The sequence below is a fragment of the Erigeron canadensis genome, chromosome 8 (assembly GCF_010389155.1).
Source record: "Erigeron canadensis isolate Cc75 chromosome 8, C_canadensis_v1, whole genome shotgun sequence".
Taxonomy (NCBI): domain Eukaryota; kingdom Viridiplantae; phylum Streptophyta; class Magnoliopsida; order Asterales; family Asteraceae; genus Erigeron; species Erigeron canadensis.
The window spans coordinates 31401239-31416929 of NC_057768.1; the positions used below are offsets into that span (position 1 = coordinate 31401239).

General features: G+C 28.5%; 1 pseudogene; it reads left to right on the forward strand.

Moving 5' to 3' along the window:
- Positions 1-10566: 10566 nt before the first annotated feature.
- LOC122579494 lies at positions 10567-12838 on the forward strand (annotated as a pseudogene).
- The last annotated feature ends 2853 nt before the right edge of the window (positions 12839-15691 follow it).

Here is a 15691-nt window from a genome sequence, read left to right on the forward strand (position 1 = left end):
TAAAAAAGTGTTTTTTTCTAATTTCCTATAGAAAGTGAAAAACAGTGTTTCTGTTTTTATGAAAAACATTTTTAAAAATGATTTGAACACGTTTTCTGTTTTTTATGTTTACTTAAAAAACAAAAATAAAAAACAAATGGTGTTTTCTCTTGCTAAATGCACTCTAAACATTTTGTTTGTTTCATAAAATATTTCCAATAAAGTACGCAACTACGCATCATATTCTTAGTTTATGAATATTATGTTTCAAATCTTGCTGGAATGACAATACTAGTGGTTATCTGCTTATAAATTTCAAACTAGATTAAACCCGGATGTTGTCTGGGCCGGACCGATAACGTATATAAAAATTGATACTTATAGTATTATTCCTAGTTTATGATATTATACAAATTATCTGATTATGATTGATGCATATAATAAGATTGAGTAAATAATCCGAACTGCAGACTTTACCTAAGTTTAGGTACTGCCACTTTAAAAGAAGTTGCAAATTAAACCTTTAAATTTGATAAACATACATAGCCCCCCCTGAATACATAACCTCCACCTGAACCCCATGCTTAACCTAAAATAAGTACTGCATGCTTCACCTAACATTTTCTCAATAAGATTATGATTAAATATATGATATATGTCAATGTCAAATATATTAAAGCTTGATTACATATATGTAATATTAAGTTATAACAAATATATATGTGAGCCTAATAAAAATAAAAATAGTAAACAATAATAATAATAATAAGAACTTAAATAAAAATAATAAAATCTAATAATAATCAGTTTTGCTAGGCTAGAAAGGGGGGGGGGGGCTCAAATAAAAATATAACATAAGTCATATGGCATGACAACTATATTATTTGACCATTTATTTATTGTTAACTTATCAGTGATTAGGATTAAGATTGGATGAGTTAAAATATCTTAATAGAAAAACTAGATGAAAAAACTTAAGAATTTAATACATATTCAAAATGGTGATTTATCAAAATTAGAGAAAAAAAACCCTAACATATTCTCGCTTAGTTATATAGATAGATAAAATTGTAGATTAGAACAAAGATTATAATTTAAATTGATAAGATATAACTAAGTAAAAAAGATTGGAATAATTTACCAAGTGTACCCCCAACCTCCTATTTTAGTTATATTACTAGATTTTAGGCCCGTATATATATATATATATATAAATTATACGCTAAACAAAACTTAAAATATATTAATGACAAAAGTCGTGAAATAAATTATATGAGGTAACTTGTGTTTGGTTCGTAAAGTTTCATTTAGAAATATCTTTTATCACAATATGTTAGCCTATCTCATAAAGGTTTACCTTAGGAAAATGAAGTTTCAAACTTTGACATAAGTTTTGGAGTAATTTTAGAAGTAGATTTAGGTTTGGTATATGTAATACTAAATTACTAATCCATTAAAATCCATAGAAAAATGTAATTTTCAAACAAAATAAAATATATTTTATAATATCTCGTATATTATGTATGTTTATTTTGATATAATAATAACTAATATATGATATGGATTTTTTATAAAAAAATCTAACCAATAGAGTCTAATAAGATTAGTATCATTGTTAATAAATATCAAATAAAACCATAGTCATATGATGCTATTCGTGTGTGTATAGATCTACCAATAAACTAAAACATGATTGATATGTTCTTTAAACGACATGTGGCGTAATTTTTGATCGACACGTGTATTTTTAATTTATTTACTTTAATAAACTAATTTTTTTAATTGTATATGGATTCAATTTCTTATTAGATTTAGAATTAAACTTTAACTCTTGATTTATAGATAGAATTGAGATGCTCTTGAAACGACACGTGGCGTAATCTTTGATCGACACGTGTCTTTTTAATTTAATTATTTTATTAAATTAGCTTTTTTAATTGTATATACATTCAATTTTTTTATTACACTTAGAATTAAACTCTAACTCTTGGCTTATAGATACAAACACATTATAACCTTATTTGATTGATCGACTTCTCATTAATAAAATTGTCTTTTTTTCTTTCTCAATTCTATAACTCCTATTACTTATATTATTATAATAAGTTATTAACATGAAACTTCAAAAAAATTGAGTTTACGATTCGAAATCACAAAGTTATTTGTCGTCATCCACTATGTTTACACGTTCCGATTTTAATGTGATTGTAAAATTTAATGTAAATTCAAAACTTTAACTACATATATATATATATTATATTTGTCACTACTGTTTATTATAACTTAGCTTTGATAATCAATTTATTTTAGTCACGATTTATTTTATACTCATGAATCATGTATGAGACATATTCGAATTTCTTTATGATATAGTTTATATAAATACCGTATATCGTACAGGTATTAAGTATATATATATATATATATGAGGGACAATCAAATAAAAACATCCTTTAAATAAGAACGGTGAGAACACTTAAAAACACAATTTTGATGCATTAAAAGTCCATAAAACTAACATAGTGCATAACTAATTATCATTATTTAAATGTTTAACAACACATTGATCTGTCAAAATTTAAAAAATCACGTTTTTTGTTGGATGTAAGAAGATGAAGACTTAATAGAAGATTAAGTTTAAGATTAAAATTTAAAAAAAAATAGATTTAAACATAAAAATTAAAATAAGATTGTAGTTGAAAATAAAATTAAACGAAAAACGAAAAGAAAAGATTGTAGTTTTTTAAATTGATTGGACTTTCTATGTTACTATGTTAATATTAATTAACAACTAAGTTTGTTAAAAAATAAATTGTATTTATCCATCTATCATTAATTTGGTCGACCGTAATCAATTTTATTATATTAGTTAAACTAGCTAATTAATCCGGGTTCAACTCGAGCTTATTAGAAAAATGATGTTGTCATAAAAATTGTCTTTTATATAATGCACATGGGCTGATTGATAATATTAAGACGAAAAGAGATGATAATACTATTTTTAAAAAAGGACATATAGTCATTTCAAAAAAAAAAAAAACCTAAATAGTTACATTTAATTTACATAAGACTTAGGCTAAATAAATAAATAAATCATAAATTAAATAGAAAATAATTAAAATTTAATTATGATGATGTCATAAATCAAGAAAATAAGAAGGAATTAATTAATATGAAAAAGTCTTACAATGACAAATAAGCATTCATTAGAAAATAATGATGTCATAAAATTCTATTTTATTTATATAAGAGATGATGACATCATCAAAAATTAATTTGATAGAATAAAGAGTTGTGGTTGGTTAATAAGCTATTAGCTTAGTTGTCTTTTAGTATATACTAGATTTTAGACCCGTGTCCAACAATAAACATATGGTTTACCATATTATCAATATTAGATCTACATATATTTAAGTCATAAAAGTTTATAATTTTGAAGATATAAGGTTTTAAGTGTTACACTTTGCAAGTTGTAGTACAATAATCATATGTTCGTCACTGTCATTATTAGCTGAGACATATTGATGAAATTGTTTGTCGTATTCATTCCACAAGGCACATGTTATAATAATTTCTCTATTATATAACTTTTTGAAACCAGTTGTACTCATAATGTGATATTATTATGAAAGATAATTAAGAATTAAAATAGGGTTTATTCCAAAAAAAGGTAACATATTTACACGAAATTCCTATTAAAGGTAACCTATTTTGTTTTCGTCTATTTAAAGGATCTTATTTTCAAAAAATTCTTAATAAAGGGTATATCATTAGTTTTTGACAGACGGAGCTCGTTAAGTGCCACGTCACCGATGTCACGTCATCAGTTTTGATGACGTGGCACTTGACTTTGACTGGCCTAATTTCGATATATATATGAATCGGTCAAAGTCAAGTCAGTCAAGTGTCACGTCATCAAAACTGATGACGTGGCATCGGTGACGTGGCACTTAACGAGCTCCGTCTGTCAAAAACTAACGATATATCCTTTATTCGAATTTTTTTGAAAATAAGATCCTTTAAATAGACGAAAACAAAATAGGTTACCTTTAATAGGAATTTCATGTAAATAGGTTACCTTTTTATGGAATTTTCCCATTAAAATATAAACATACTTTTGATAATGTATTTGACATTCAAGTATATGTATGTGATCATAATGCGGACCCATAACACGCATAGGTTTATTTTCAATCATTTGTCCTATGATAGTTCGATAACAATTAAGATTGTTTTCATACTCTTTAATAACAATTAGGTTTTTGATTTGAGTGACAATGATAACTTTAAACATTAATACGCAAACCTAATATACAAATATATATATATATATATATATGTACATTTTTAATTTGAGAGATATAATGCATCTTTAATAGAGTTCATATTGACTTCGATTTAGGGGGTGTTTGGGATTACTTTTTAAAAATAGATTATGCGTTTTGAATAATCGGAATCAGATAATCAACTGTATCAATACATGCCATTGAAAGATAATGTTTGGATTTGATTATGCTGTTTGATATCACAATAATCAGATAATCAACTCTTTAAGTGTTTGCTAAATTTCTATACTTCAAATACTATACGGTTAAATTGACAAAAGAGGACATTAAGTAATTGCGGTTAATTAAACTGTAACTAATATATTAACGAGTCTTAAACTTCTTATGAGTTTTTTTATAAGTTTACTGGGTGAAACTATAAGAACAAGAAACATGAATACATGATGCCAATAATAATATTGTTAAAGGAAAACACATCGAACATCATAAACTAAGTATTAGTTTACCGAAATATTTGTTGTTTAATAAAGGATTCATTAGAAAAATAAAAATAATAATAACTAAATCAAATTACCCATTTACGTATTTGGCGTTGAAGAAAAAATCAACTAAAAGCATAAAGACTTTGCAGGGCGGACTATCTATACACATATATTATATGTTTAGAATATAATTATAATTATAATCTATAATACCTTATAAAGCAAACTGGATTCCTCCCTTAACTTAATTAAGAACCTGATAAGACAAAAATGCCCTTAAATAATAATCTTTGCTAAGCACCCTCTCACGTGATATACCAACCATGTCATTCAACCATTTTCGTCTCTAACAAAGTAAAACCCTATCAACGCCACCACCAGATTGTCTTCCCCACCACCGCCGCATTGCGCGGGTACCATGCTCGTATTTACTAATTTATTTGAAGGGTAGATAAGGCCTTTCATGAGTATTGGTGTGAATAAAGGAAGGAAAGTGGCTATAGAGAATCTACGTTTTCCTGAAGTAAGGTGGGGGTTACTTCTAAAGTTTCTGCGTTTTGTGATCTTCTAAACGCTAATAGTCATTTTTTTAAACCTTTGTGCCAAACACTATAAACTGATTATCTACAACTTCCAAACGCAATAATCCAAAAATCTATTTCAAAACTCAACCCCAAACACCCTCTTAGTATTCAAGTCCCTGTGTTGTAAATCGTGTTTTGTTCTGTGACTGTTTCATGTTTTTTGATTTTTATTGTGTTTAGGGTAAGGATGTTATATATCGTCATCTATTATTATGTTTTGGATATGTATTTAGAGTTCAAATTGTGTTTATATTAAATATTAAACTATATATTAATATTTAATATTTATAATTTATAACAATCTAATCTAATATTTTTTAATAAGTTAGTAGGCTTTGAAATAATTTTTTGTAAACAATATTTAATATATTGAGAATTTTTTTTAACTAATTAAATGATTATAAATTTTAAAAAAATTTCTCAAGTTGATGGTTAGAAATAAATATAAATTAAGTATTCATTGTTAAAAAGTGTAAATTATTGATGCAAAACAAAAAAGTGTAAATTAATGAGACTTTTTTTTATAAAATAATATAAATACTAATATAATAATACATTTAGATAATGATTATTAGGATTTTTTGTTTATAATTAATCTAAATGATGACATAAGCGAAAGTCAATTTGATGAAATTGAGCGATTTGATTAGTTAATAAGTCATTAGTTCATCTGTCTTATAGTATATATTAAGATTAATATTAAGATTAAGATTAAGATTAAGATAAAGATATATATATATATATATAGATTATTTAGTTAAATATATATTAGTTATTATTCTATTGGATAAATATTAGCTATTATTTTATTAGATATATATTAGCTATTATTATTAATTTATTATATTAAAATTATTTGGTAGAAAATGTAAATTTATGACGACAAAGAAAAAAATGTAAGTTAAAATCAAAATTAAAAACAAAATTCAACATTAAGAAATCAAGAGTTATGATTGATCAATAAGTTAATAGAAAAACTATGTTTTAATATAATAAAAGATAATACTACAAACACTCTAATAAACCTTCCGTGTATAAAAAAATCTCATACTCCGTACAAGATATGGAAAACGATTCTAAAGTTACTAGTAAACATGGAAAGTGGATATGTTTATATTTTAATTAGATCCTTACACAACATGTTTTTGGCATACACAACAATGTATGTCTTATATGATTGTATTGTATAAGGTTGTGTATAGCTAAAAATTGTTGTATAAGGATCATTTCCCTTTGCTTTTGTTGGTATACAGGCCGGCTAATAGAATAGTATGGGAAATCTGAAAACACGAAGTAGTTACTTTTCAGTATTTAATTACCACTTTTATTCAATAAATCATTTGTTAATTGTTTGGAATGTCATACGTTTCTTTCAATATTTCAAAAAGTCGAGTTAAGCCATATGATTTTTGTTCATTTTGACTTAAAGTTTTTCTCGTCGATCTTTTAAATGAAATTAAACATGCGCAAAAAGTTACTGGCCACTTCTAGATATAATATTCAATAAAAAATAAATAACACAATTATTTTTTAGTTGATTTAGCTAGGGATCCAAAACACATCGTCATATATGTAATTTGTATATATATTATTAAATTAATCTTTGAATAGAGTTCGAGTATCACCATATATATATATATATAACGCAAGACATGCTCTCATCTTTTTTGTTCTCGTGCTTGTATATAGTTGTATATATATCTACTAAAGTTGATGGTTTAAACGACATATAATTGCACACGTATGGGGAAACAGTCTGTCTTGATGAGTGTTGATCGAAGCGTACTATACGTTGTTGTGTGCGACACATGCAGTGTGATTTCTAACTGAATACACATACCCTTCCACGTGTAACGAACTTTTAAGTTTGACTTGAAAATAACTCCAACATTCACACTAACGTAACTCTAACAAGCGATTATATCATCCCGTTGATCCATTAAATGTTCAACACAAAGTAAAAGCTAAAACCGTCTTCGAAGTTGCAATAAAGGTTTTTTTTTTCCAAATATTCAGTTGAGATATGACATCATGAAAATCTTACTGTATAATGGTAAAATCTTGCATTTATCCTAGACAACAAAATATTGAGCATGAGCTGTTACAAGTATTCGAAGAAAAAACCTCAAGGTTTGTCATCCCTAAAAATCAAGACCTTAGGGGTAAAATTGAGATTGTCTTTAACCAGCTGGGTTAACCAATAACCATTATTGGCAATAAAAAGTCGTTTACTTCCAAGAAGGTACAATAATTTGGTAAAATGAAATTTAAAGTTTTTTTTCTTCTAATCATGTTTGGATTCCCTATATATTCTGAAAAGTAAACGATCCCTAAATGTGTAATTTATAATATAGGATGTGAGGCGATGAATACATGTTGGTCAGAGCAAGTACAACTAGCGTGCACCACCTTGAGACTAATTACATGACCAAATCATAGTGCAGGGGACGAGAGATTGGCCATGGGATTGGAAGGAGGAAAAAATATAGGTTGCATTTAGTTGTAGAAAATATTTTTAATTTTTTATTTCTAAATTTCTAAAAAAAGAAGGATTTTTTTCTAAAAAGAAAATGAAAGTTTTGAAAACGTATTCAAATTAGAAATTTTATTTTTATTCTCTATATCATTAAAAAACAATTAAAAGGTATTGGGCTTGGGACGAGCTGAGTGGAGTGGGTAAGAGAAATTTTGAGTTTTTAAAATTTGGAAAATGTAAATGTGAAAATGTGAAAAAAAAAACATGTTTTCAAGGAGCTAATCTTAAGATACATGAGTAGGTAGAAAGTTATTGTTTACAAGTTTGTCTTTAACTTGATTTAAGATTAAAATAATTGTCATATCATTAAAAGATATTTGGAATTTAGATAGACTTTGCAACCTGTATTAGCCGGTAATTGGGCTGCAATAATTTAAGAAGTTTGGATTAAAAAATATGATAAGTTTGATGAATATTGCATAACCCGTGTCGCATGTCCTGTAAAGATATTGCAGGGCACAACACAACTTGCGATGCTTCCTAGCCTGTCAAAATCTTCGAGGCTACAATCGTATTTGCGAGATTTATGACATTTAGAAAACTACAAGAAGTCAATAACCTAATTGTAATTAAGATTTTTCTTTAAATCGACAATAAAGATATACTATAACTTTGTGTCTGTCTGAAGTGTCATTGAATTAATTCTAAATTTATATAAGCATAAGTAAGATTTAAATATTTAATCAACATGGATGGACATCCTCGTAACAATATTAGCCATACATTTATAATTAAATAATGAATATTATTAATTCCCGTAGTTAACTCTAGTTATCAAGCCAAATTATACGATGCAAAGCAAGATTTATATTGTTAATGAGCTTTTGTTTTTTGTTTTAGTAGTCTAAAAAACAAATGAAAGACTTTGCATCTCGAGATATCACAAATTAAACCTATAACTTTGATGTTTAATTTAATATGAAAAAGAAAGAAAGAAATTATATTATAATATATATATATTAAAAACGAAGTATCGAAAAGCGTGTAAAAAATAGTATATTTTTTATATTTTTATTTTCACTACATAAGTTTTAATCTTTACAATTTTAGCACTAAATTATAATACCTTTTAGTCTATTTTTTGTTCTATTAATTTTCACCACACAACTTTTAATATTTACACTTTTAGCACTAAACTATATTATTTTTTAGTAATAGTATATTTCTTTTTACTTTCACCACAGAAGTTTCAATCTTTACACTTTTAACACTAAACTATAATTTTAGTAAACTTTTTAGCGTGTAAAGAATAGTATATTTTTTATTTTTTTTTTATTTTCACCACATAAGTTTCAATCTTTACATTTTTAAGACTAAACTATAATACTTTTTAGTAAACTTTTTGTTCTAATTATTTTCACCACAAAACTTTCAATCTTTACACATTTAGCACTAAATTATAATATTTTTTAGTAATAGTATACTTTTTATTCTTTTACTTTCACCACAGAAGTTTCAATCTTTACACTTTTAACACTAAACTATAATACTTTTTAGTAAACTTTTTAGCGTGTAAAGAATATTATATTTTTTATATTTTCACCACAAAACTTTCAATCTTTACACTTTTAGCACCAAACTATAATATTTTTTAGTAATAGTATACTTCTTTTTACTTTCACCACAAAACTTTCAATCTTTACACTTTTAGCACTAAACTATAATATTTTTTTAGTAATAGTATACTTTTTAGTCTTTTTACTTTCACCACAGAAGTTTCAATCTTTACACTTTTAGCACTAAGCTATAATAATTTTTAGTAAATTTTTTATTCTTATTATTTTCAACACAAAATTTTCAATCTTTACACTTTTAGCAGTAAATTATAATATTTTTAGTAAACTTTGTATTCCTTTTATTTTCACCATAATATTTTAACTCTAATTTTTAGCACTAAACTTTCATAGTTTTTAATTTTCTTTTATTTTAAGGTACGGGAAAACGTGTATAGAATAGTATATTTTTTATTTTATTTTTTATTTTTACCACAATAGTTTCACTCTTTACACTTTTAGAACAAAACTTTAATAATTCTTAGTAAACTTTTTAATCTTTTTATTTTCACCACAATATCTTAACTCCTTACACTTTTATCACTAAATGTTTATACTTTTTGATAATCTTTTATTTTAACTACAATATTTTAACATCTTATACTTTAGCAACAACCTTTTAAACACATATATTAAAAAGAAATGTACGGGAAAACTTGTAAAGAATAATAATCTTTCTGTTCATTTTATTTTCACCACAACATTTTAACCCCTTATACTTTTAGTACTAAATATTTATACTTTTTGATTTTCTTTTATTTTCACCACAACAATTAAGTCTCTTACACTTTTAGCACTAAACTTTTATGCGAATGACTTTCACACAAAACTTTTACAATTCATTTTTAACTGACAATTGTCAGTTTTTAATGATTTGAATAATACATGTTTTCTTCAAAAGTTTATGGCACCTTATCTCTTGAATAATATTTTTTTTTATTAAATCGTTAATAAATGTAATGTATCCCGGAATAACACCCGGATGACATACCTCGTTTACACGTAAATACCCGGCCGAGATATAAATATGGCCCACCCCATCTTTGCACATGTTTGTTTAATAACAATAACACTAAAATAATACTATAAAAAGATTATAAAGATCTAGTTAAATTAAATACACAAAAACTTAACAGTTTTCTTATGACTTTTGGTTCCACTTCCACCTCACCCCCATTATATTGGATTTCCAACTTTCATTCTCACCCATTTCCATTTTTATATCACTCTTACCCCATCCTCCATTCCTCCATTTCTAATTTTAGCAACCCATCCCTCTTTACATACCACCTATTAACCACCGTTGAGCACCACAATTCATGAAGATCCAATGTGATGTTTGTAGCCAAAACGAGGCGTCGGTGTACTGTTCTGCAGACGAAGCCGCTCTGTGCTCCGTCTGCGATGAACGCGTACACCATGCCAACAAACTCGCGGGTAAACACCCGCGGTTTTCCCTACACCACCCTACACTAAAAGAAACACCAATTTGTGATATTTGTCAAGACAAAAAAGCTTTCTTGTTTTGTCAACAAGATAGAGCAATTTTATGTAAAGATTGTGATGGTGCAATACATAAAGTCAACCAACATACTCAAAAACATAATCGGTTTCTTCTCACGGGTGTTAAGTTATCTCCAAAAGCTTCTCTTTATTCTTCTTCAACTCCTCCTTTGGTCACCTTAGACACTAATACTACTATAAACGGTGTCGTTCCTGAACACCAAGAGAAACCACTTTCTTCTCCAATCCTGAGCAAAAAATAATTATACTACTAGTGAAACTACAAACTCTCAACTAGAATCAAACGGGTCGGGTCATGGGTCGGATACTAGTAGTATATCCGAGTACTTGATTGATATGTTACCCGGTTGGCATGTTGAAGATTTTCTTGATCCATCTCCAGCTTCTTCCAAGGTTTTTGTCGCTTTTACTTTTTTCTTCTTTTTTTTATTATGTTATTATAAACGTTTATAGCAACACACTCCTATATATATATATATATATATATATATAACTTTTTTTTTTTTCCAGATTTATTTATCTAAGTACGTTTTTGCTAATCATTTGATCATTAGAAATATATATGTGTCTCAATTTTGTTGTTCATAAAAATAATAATTTCTCCATAAGTAGTATATAATCATAGAAACATCTTTTGTTATCATACTAAATCTAGTTTTTCATATAACATGATTTTATTGTTAAAAGAACATGTGTAATTATGATAAGTTACATCATTGTTGTTACTTGTTAGCAGGAGTATTTGGCCCAACTTATCATTTTGGTCCAGTTCGTTTTACTTAAGCTTATTTCTTTTGACTCACTTTCTGTTAAATAACTTTAGTTTTTAAAATCTAAGTTACGATAGACTAATTGACAAAAAAGTTACTAAAAAATATTAAGAAGGATCTTATAGAAAAAACACCAAATTTAACAAAATAATAAGCTTTAAAACAAGCTAGGCCAAACAAGCCCACTGATTTATTAAATTGATTTCATTCCCACTTAATAAATTAAGGTAAGAGTTTTCTGTTACAAACTTACAGCAAATTTATTACTGTAGTAACTAAAGTTACTATCTTTTATTTACTGAGACAATAACAACAACATAACCTAATTCCTGTAAAAAAGTATATGAGAGAGATGAGATGCAGACGGTATTTGCTTCTACTAAGAGGTAGAGAGTTTTATTTATTGAGATTAATAAGTACTAAATACTTTCTTGTTAACTTGATTACAGAAACTAGTTGGTGACAAGGATCCAATATGGGATAATGATATAGTAGATGGAAGCTTCAACAATTCTTTGTCACCTGAATCTATGGGTATATGGGTCCCTCAAGCATCTCCTCAGGTAGCTCAATCACTACAAGCGTTGTCGCGGTATGGTGGTGGTTATCCGGTTCAACAATTCGAACCCAGTTCATATATCGGATTTGGAGATCAAACTATAAATGGTTCATCACTAATATTTGGTCAAGATAAAAATTATGACAATTTTAATAAGATGAATACAAATAGTGGTGCAAAAGCAAGCAAAAAATGGACATCAGATAATGGAAATTGTTTCACAGTGCCTCAGATTAGTCCTCCTTCAACAAACTCCAAGAGACCAAGAACATTTTGGCATTAAGCCTACCTAGCTTAGCTAATTATCAAGGTTTTTTTTTTTTTTTTTTTTTTTTGTTACTATGTTTAATTTTGTTTCTAATCTTAGCCTTCCAGGCTTTAATTTTCTTTCTGTCCAAATGGGTTTTTGGTTAATCCATCATTTGGGCCTTTTTTTTGTAACAAGTTTATGTACATACATAGGTAAAAATAAGGTGTTTTGGCTAAACAATAGTGCAATTATTCACATCTGAGTAGAAATATGTCTCGTGATCTTCGAATAACTCAGAAGACACAATTTTTAGCCATATCATCACTGTGCATCTCTCTTTTGAAAGAAAAAAAAATGTGAGAAAAATTCATGTATTATTTGATACATAATTGAGAGCTTTCTCGTTCTTCTGAAAATCATCGTGCATTATGAAAATCATCGTACATTAATTGCTTTGTGAATTTGTGCATAAATTTAATCATGATCTTAGGATTAAAATCTTGTCTTATTTGTTTTACTTTAATATTTATTTTAAAATACTCAACTCATAGCTAATATAATTAGTAAATTATTTTGAATATTATATGTTGATCGACTTAATCATTACTAGCTAATTTTATATTCTGAGAATGCATATATAACTCTAGCATCGAACATTATTGGATATTAATGTAGTTGTACGGGATAATAATCTTTTTCGTTATAATAATAATACTAGTGTATATGAAATAAAGTAATTAATTAGTTGAAGTACAATTATTGCAGTGTTTGATTAAGAAATGACATATATTAATTTTATTTTAACGGTATATTGGCATGTCTTTTTATGTACCCAACTTTAATTTCAGAGGAGGAAACCTATGCCGTAAAAAACTTGTCTTTATTCATGAGAACATTTTGTTAACATGGATTTGAATGCAAAATTTATTTGTTTTAAATTTCACCGTATGATTGGTAATGAAATATACGAGTATTAATTAATACCTCAAATCACCTCACATACACTTGAAAAGAAAACAAAAGGAACATTGTATCTTCCTAATCCTAGCTACCGTGTTCACAACCACACGGAAAATCCACGCTTGATCCCGCAACGAAGCTACGCCAAGATTCCGACATGGTTTTTTTTTTGTCATGTAAGCATTCAATCCATGTTTGCATCATGAATTCAATTGTTTATATACTCGTAAATATTTCAAAACTTAAACTCTTGTTCAACAACTTGAACTCAAAAGTTTCTTTAGGCACCTAAATGAATTGAAAAATGGGTGGTGATATCTATACTATCAAACTTTGTCATACACCACTAGAAGTCTAGAACTAGCTAGGTGCAAAATTAAATATGTAAGCAAGATTAGTCGTGTAAGGTTCTGATACCGAATCCCTAAATTATGTTATTTAGATGTAAATGTGAGAAATTTAAAATAAGACACACATATCATGATTAAAGAAAGTTCGAATAGGATGACCTGTATCCTAGAATGTGACATTCCATAAAGGTACAAGGACACTTCAGTCTATTCATTTGAGGATATGCCATATGGGAAATTTGTACACCTTAAATTCATTTGCTTTATATAGAAATTATGCCCAACTCCATATCTTCTGTTTAATGAAAAGAAAGAGATGGAAGAAGTTTCTTACCCTTTTCTTTTCACTATCTAAAATTTTATCGATCGAGGTAATAATAATAGAGGATTTTATGTATATTTTAGATAAAAGGTTATCCGTGTTATGCAGCGGTTTGTAGTAGTTGTAGACACAGAGGTTTTAATGGTTTCGGCGAAAATAAAGTGTACAATTTGGAGAGTGTATAGTACTTACAAATTGATGATGTACCCACCTAGACCTCCAGCATCCAGAAAGATGCTGACTGCACGCAGGGTACAACGAATAGACTTCACCCAGGCTACACCCAGACTCTACATAGCCTGGGGAAAGAATATAAGCACAGAAGAGATATCACCATATCATTTCCTTAAATAATGGAGATCGTTGCTAAAGATAAGGAAGACAGAAGACGCGTGAAAAGACTCCTTCACAAAGGAGATCACTATAAAAGGGGGGAAACCCTAAAGTTAAAGAGAGGCACCATCTCGACAGAACCCTAAACGTAGAACAACATTTATCTAACCGGCGTACAAGAGAGGAACACTCCTACCAGCGGGGAACCGCCAACGAACCATTTCTAACACTTCAAACCCTTACGTCCAATCCGTTGTACAAACAATTGGCGCCATCCGTTACCAATATAGAACTCACAAAAATTTTTCTTTTCCCTCATCCCGATTCCTCGTGGTAAAACTTGATTCCCAAAATGTACGTCGCAACAGAAAATGATCAAACATCCATTAAACGAAAAGATCCAGAAGACTCACAAATCCCGTCAAGAGATTTGTGTTTTCCCGCTTTAGGAAAAGCAAAGGCAAGTAAAGATCCATTAATAATACATGCTCAAATATTTAACATCTCTATACGAAGGGTATACATCGATACGGAAGCGAGTGTGATATTATATATGAGCATTGTTTCCTGCAATTACCAAAGGCAATCAGGGCAAGAATGACGAAACCCGCAGGCCTGTTAGCAGGATTCGCCGGAGATCATGTATGACCCCTAGGGGAAATAGATCTAGACGTTACACTGGGGATCCACCATTTTGTCGAACGGAAACCCTAGACTTCACCGTGGTACGAGCACCATCACCACACAACCTCCTCTTGGGAAGCCAGCAATTCAAAGAATGGAAATGGTACCCTCTACGGTTCATGCCATGATCCTATTCCAGACAAAAATGGGTGTGGGAATGATAAAGTCAACCTACGACCAAATAAAGCAAATAAATGAAGTCAAGAAGGCGAAGAATGAATTTGAGGAAGAAGAGCAACACAACCAATCCAATCATGCACAGGACAGTGACAAGGTACTGGTAAACCCAGCCTTCCCCGATCAAACAGTGACTATAGGAGGAGGACTATCAGAAGGTTTCAAGAAGAGAATGCAAAAATTATTACAACAAAATATCGACATCTTCGCTTGGGAATATGCGGATATGACAGGAGTACCCAGAACATTAACCCTGGGTGGAAGTACATTTATTACGGAACACAGGTTGAACGAAAGGAAGAACATGGAACCAGTAAGACAAAAGAAGCGGAGCTTGTCAAA